Source organism: Arachis duranensis, chromosome 5 (genome assembly GCF_000817695.3).
Source record: "Arachis duranensis cultivar V14167 chromosome 5, aradu.V14167.gnm2.J7QH, whole genome shotgun sequence".
Lineage (NCBI taxonomy): Eukaryota > Viridiplantae > Streptophyta > Magnoliopsida > Fabales > Fabaceae > Arachis > Arachis duranensis.
Genome location: NC_029776.3, coordinates 64,433,204 through 64,440,113, shown reverse-complemented (window position 1 = coordinate 64,440,113; position 6,910 = coordinate 64,433,204).

Here is a 6,910-nt window from a genome sequence, read left to right as displayed (position 1 = left end):
TTTCTGTATTTTTGCACATTTTTCTCTCTTTTGCTTTTAACTATATTTTTGCATTACGCACTTTGGGCTGTATAATATCTTAGATATTTTAGCTTGATTTGCACCATAGTTTACTAGTTATTTATTAAGTGGATCAATTAGTATAGTTTACCCTTTTAGCATATGATAATTGATTAAATTGAAAAGAAAAAGGAAGTAAGCTAGAGACTTTAACAGAATAAAAATAATCCACACCTTGTATATATAGCATTACATGTTAGTTAGTTAACAACATCTCATCAAGGAGTGACACTAAAACTTTAAAGCCATCCAATATATTTTACATTGAGAATAATAGAAACTCTTAATTTCTACCTGCATGACATACTTAGTTGATATATGATTTTTGAGCTAAAGAACACACAGCCTGTGAGTTTTGAGCTTAACTGTATGGTTACATTCAAACCATAAATTTCATTCCTGTGTGTTTTGCCCTTCTTTTTATTTTTCTGATATTCTTTACTTTGTTTTAATTTATATGTCCAATATAGAATATAGATACATACCAATATAGGATTGAGGCCATTTTTGATTATTAACTCACTTATCCCAAATTAAGCCTACCTTTTATGCCATCTTTGTTAGCCCTCTTGAGCCTTTAAATCCCCTCTTGTTTTATAACCACATTACTAGCCTTAAGCAGAAAAACAAAATAAAAATCCCAGGTTGAATCCTTGGTTAGCTTAAGATAGATATTCTGTATAATTTAAGTGTGGGGAATTTTATGGGAATATGAGATGATAGAAAAAGTAGGAAGATAAATTGAATAAGTTATGAAAAAATTTGGGAAGCATGCTCATGTGAAATCAAAATAATTAAATTACCATGTGTATAAAAAAAAAGTTTTTACAAGGGGACACAAAGAAATTCCCCAGTTACAAAATAAAAAAAGAATTAATGCACATGGGACAAGGTTGAATTTAATGCATGAGTTTGCAACATAAAGTAGGAAAGTTTGGGCAAATAGGTTGAGAAATTTTGACTTATGTAAAAATATGTATGTTAGATGAGATCTTAGACTAATCAAGGATTCACTTATTAGCTCACTTAGCCTTATACATATATTCCTACCTCTACCTTGGCCCCATTACAACCTTGAGAAAGACCTCATGATCTTTGTATGTCTGTATTTTATAATTGTTAATTGGTTAGATGAAGAACAAAGTTATAAAAAGTAAGAATAAAAAAAAAGATTAGAGTGATTAACCCAATAAACACTGAGTGACTAGAGAATAAACACAAGATCCAGTGAGGGTTCAATAGCTCATCACCATATATCTCTGTCCCAATTGTTGAATGTCTTGCAAGTTTGAAAAATATTTTTATCCATCTCAATTATAAAAAGTGCTTTAACATTGTCTAAGGTTGGCTATGTATATATATATTTCCTTGAGAATGTGAATTAATTTAACTACATGCAAGTTTTATATACAAGTGAATAATAACCAGTTTAGCATGACTCATTTAGGTAGTTGCATCTAGGATAGATTGCATTGCATGAGATTCCACCACTTTACCTTACTATTTATCTTGGATTTAGTATGAGGACATGCTATTGTTTAAGTGTGGGGAGGTTGATAAACCCATATTTTATGATATATTTTGTGCTGAATTTAAGTGAATTATTCAATCCTTCGCCTACTTATTCATGTGAAATTGCATGGTTTTACTTTCCCTTCCTTATTATGTGATGTATGTGAAAAACATGTTTCCTAGGCTTTAAAAATATTTATTTTTATTACCTTTTATTGCCATTCGATGCTGTGACTTGTGTGTTAAGTATTTTTAGATCTTTTAAGGCAAAAATGATTTAAAGGATGGAAAGGAGACATACAAAAATGGAAGGAAAGCGTAACATAGAGTTTTTGAAGGAACTGGCAGCGACGTGATTGCATGGACAACGTGACCGCATGCCAGCGCAAAATGGCAGTGACGCAACCGCGTGATTGACGCGATCTCGCGCCATAAGCAAAACACATATGATATGGACGCATGACTGAAGCGACCGCTTGGCAAGGAAAAACTCCAAATGATGCGACCGCGTGACCCACGCGGACACGTGACAGAGGCCACTGGTGGACGAAATTGTGATCCTCAAAGTTGGTCTCTTTGTACTTGTATGAAATTTATTTAATGGCTCTTATCAAAAATACCTCAAAGAGATCATGGTGTGATAAATTGGGATCTTAATAATCCCTGGTGTGATCATAACTCCGTTCAACTTAACCAGCAAGTGTACTGGGTCATCCAAGTAATACCTTACGTGAGTAAGGATCGATCCCACAGAGATTGTTGGTATGAAGCAAGCTATGGTCACCTTGTAAATCTCAGTTAGGCGGATTAAATAGTTTATGATGAGTTCAAAAATTAATAATAAACAGAAAATAAAATAGGATAAAAATACTTATGTAGATCAATAGTGGGAATTTCAGATAGGCGTATGGAGATGCTGTGCTCCTCTTAAATCTCTACTTTCTTATTACATTCAACCAATCCTTCCTACTCCTTTCCATGGCAAGTTGTATGTAGGGCATCACCATCGTCAATGGCTACTTTTCATCCTCTCGGGAAAATGGTCCTATGCGCTCACTGCATGGCTAATCGTCTGGAGGCATCACCCTTGACAATGGCTACATCTCATCCTCTCAGTGAAAATGGTCCAAATGCTCTGTCACAGCACGGCTAATCATCTGTCGGTTCTCAATCAGGTTGGAATAGAATCCATTGATTCTTTTGCGTCTGTCACTAACGCCCAGCCTTCAGGAGTTTGAAGCTCGTCACAGTCATTCAATACCAGAATCTTACTCGGAAAACCACAGACAAGGTTAGACTTTCTAGATTCCTGGAATCCTACTCGGAATACCACAGACAAGGTTAGACTTTTTGGATTCCCATGAATGCCGCCATCTATCTAGCTTATACCACGAAGATTCTGTTGGGGAATCTAAGAGATATGCGCCAGGCCTAAAGTAGAACGGAAGTGGTTGTCAATCACGCGCGTTCATAGGTGAGAATGATGATGAGTGTCACGGATCATCACATTCATCAAGTTAAGTATGATGAGTGTCACGGATCATCACATTCATCAAGTTGAAGTGCAACGTATATCTTGGAATAAAAGTAAAAGAGAATTGAATAGAGGATAATAATAATTGTTTTGAAACTTGAGGTACAGCAGAGCTCCACACCCTTAATCTATGGTGTGTAGAAACTCCACCGTTGAAAATACATAAGTGAAAGGTTCAGGCATGGCTGAATGGCCAGCCCCCATGGTCTAAGGACTAGGCATCCAGAGATATCTAATACACTAGTAAAAAGTCCTATTTATAATAAACTAGCTACTACGGTTTACAAGAGTAAGTAATTGATGCATAAATCCACTTCTAGGGCCCACTTGGTGTATGTTTGGGCTGAGCTTGATCTATCCACGAGCTGAGGCTTTTATTGGAGTTGAACGCCTAGTTATGACCTGTTTTGGGCGTTCAACTCCGGGTCATGACGTGTTTCTGGCGTTTAACTCCAGACAGCAGCATGTACTTGGCGTTGAGCGCCAGTTTACGTCATCAATTTTCGAATAAAGTATGGACTATTATATATTTCTGTAAAGCTCTGGATGTCTACTTTTCAACGATGTTGAGAACGCGCTATTTGGAGTTCTGTAGCTCCAGAAAATCTATTTTGAGTGCAGGGAGGTCAGATTCCAACAGCATCAGCAGTCCTTTTGTCAGCCTTTTTCAAAGTTTTGCTTAAGTCCCTCAATTTCAGCCAGAAATTACCTGAAATCACAGAAAAACACATAAACTCATAGTAAAGTCCAGAAATGTGAATTTAACATAAAAACTAATGAAAATATCCCTAAAAGTAGCTTGAACTTACTAAAAATTGCCTAAAAACAATGCCAAAAAGCGTATAAATTATCCGCTCATCACAACACCAAACTTAAATTGTTGCTTGTCCCCAAGCAACTGAAAATCAAATAGGATAAAAAGAAGAGAATATAATATAAATTCCAAAATATCAATGAATATTAATTCTAATTAGATGAGCGGGACTTGTAGCTTTTTGCTTCTAAACAGTTTTGGCATCTCACTTTTTCCTTTGAAGTTTAGAATGATTGGCTTCTCTAAAAACTTAGAATTTCGGATAGTGTTATTGACTTTCCTAGTTAAGTATGTTGATTCTTGAACACAGCTACTTATGAGTCTTGGTCGTGGCCCTAAGCATTTTGTTTTCCAGTATTACCACCGGATACATAAATGCCACAGACACAAAACTGGGTGAACCTTTTCAGATTGTGACGATGCTCAAAGCCTTGGATCCTTTTTACCCTTGCCTTTTGGTTTTAAGGGTTATTGGCTTTTTCTGCTTGCTTTTTCTTTTTCTATTTTTTTTTTCGCCAATATTTTTTTTCGCAAGCTTTTTGCTTTTTCACTGCTTTTTCTTGCTTCAAGAATCAATTTCATGATTTTTCAGATCATCAATAACATTTCTATTTGTTCATCATTCTTTCAAGAGCCAACATTTTTAACATTCATAAACAACAAGATCAAAAATATGCACTGTTCAAGCATTCATTCAGAAAACAAAAAGTATTGTCACCACATGAATATAATTAAACTAAATTCAAGGATAAATTCGAAATACATGTACTTCTTGTTCTTTTGAATTAAAACATTTTTCATTTAAGAGAGGTGAAGGATTAATGGAATTTATTCATAGCTTTAAGACATAGTTACTAACTACTAATGATCATGAAGTAGAGATACAAAACATAGATAAACACAACATAAAAACCGAAAAGCAGAAAGAAATAAGAACAAGGAATGAATCCACCTTAGTGGCTCAAATCTTCTAATGAAGTATTGAGTTGTTCCCAATAGTTGTTGGGAGGAAAGTGCATCCCTTGACGCATCTCAGGGATTTCTTGATGATGAGCTTCCTCATGCATCTCTTGAGATCCGTGGAGGGTCTCTCTTGCTTGCTCCATCCTCTTCTTGCTGATGGGCTTATCCTCTTCAATGGGGATGTCTCCTTCTATGATAACTCCAGCTAAGTAACATAGATGGCAAATAAGGTGAGGAAAAGCTAGCCTTGCCATGGTGGAGGGCTTTTTGGCTATTTTGTAGATTTCATTGGAGATGAACTTCTACTTCCTCTCCAATCATGATGCTATGAATCATGATGGCCCGATCCCCGGTAACTTCAGATCGGTTGCTAGTGGGAATGATGGAGCGTTGAATGAACTCCAGCCATCCTCTAGCCACAGGCTTGAGGTCCAGTCTTCTTAGTTGAACCCATTAAGATTCTGACTTGTTGCATGGGGTTGGTTAAGACTTCCCAACCTCTTCTTCGGATCTCATGTCGGATCTCTGGATACTCATTTTTCTTGAGCTTGAAAGGGACCTCAGGGATCACCTTCTTCTTTGCCACAACATCATAGAAGTGGTCTTGATGGCTTTTGGAGATGAATCTTTCCATCTTCCATGACTCGGAGGTGGAAGCTTTTGTCTTCCCTTTTCCTTTTCTAGAGGATTCTCCGGCCTTAGGTGCCATTGATGGTAATGGAAAAACAAAAAGCTTTTGCTTTTACCACACCAAACTTAAAATATTGCTCGCCCTCGAGCAAGAGAAGAAAGAAGAGAAGAAGAAGAAGAAGAAAATATTGAGGAGAAGGTGGAGTGTGGGTTTCGGCCAAGGTATAGAAGAGGGGGTTGTGTTGTGTGAAAAGGAAGTGGAATGTAGGGGTTTATATAGGAAAATGGGAGAGGGTAGGTTTGGCCATTTAGGGTGGGTTTGGGTGGAAAAGTGTTTTTGAATTTTAAAGGTAGGTGGGGTTTTTGGGGAAGAGTGGATGAATGTGAGTGGTGAAGGGGGGTAATTGGGAAGAGAGATTGAAGTTGATGGAAAGTGTGACATGGGGAAGAGTGAAATAGGATTAGGAGGTAAGGTGGAAATATGTTGGGTGGGGATCCTGTGGGGTCCACAGATCCTGAGATTATCCTGTGGGGTCCACAGATCCTGAGGTGTCAAGGAATTACATCCCTGCACCAAATAGGCATGTAAAATGCCTTTGCATACCATTCTGGTGTTTAAACGCCAGGGTGATACACGTTCTGGGCATTCAACGCCCATGTAAAGCATGTTCTGGGCGTTCACCGCCTATATGTAGCATGTTTCTGGCGTTGAACGCCAGTTTCATGCTTGTTACTGGCGTTCAGCGCCAGCTTTCCTCAAGGCACATTCCTGGCGTTCAAACGCCAGAATGTTGCTTGTTTCTGGCGTTCAGCGCCAGATTCATGCTCTGTTCGGGCGTTGAACGCCAGCCAGATGCTCCTTACTGGCGTTGAACGCCAGTCTATCCTTCCTCCAGGGTACGAATTTTTTTCTGCTGTTTTTGATTCTGTTTTTAATTTTTATGATTATTTTCGTGACTCCTCATGATCATGTACCTAATAAAACATAAAATAACATTAAAATAAAATAAAATAAAAATTAGATAAATAAAATTGGGTTGCCTCCCAATAAGCGCTTCTTTAATGTCAATAGCTTGACATTGTGCTCTCATGGAGCCACAAAGGTGATCAGGTCAATGTTGTATAGTCCCAACACTAAACTTAGAGTTTGGATATGGGGTCTTAAAACCAAACTTAGAGTTTGATTGTGGCCTCCCAACACCAAACTTAGAGTTTGACTGTGGGGGCTCTTCTTGACTCTGAACTGAGAGAAGCTCTTCATGCTTACTCTCCTTTATCACAGAGGGATGGCCATGTGCCTTAAACATAAGGTAGTCCCCATTCAATTGAAGGACTAATTCACCTCTGTTGACATCTATCACAGCTCCTGCTGTGGCTAGGAAAGGTCTTCCAAGGAT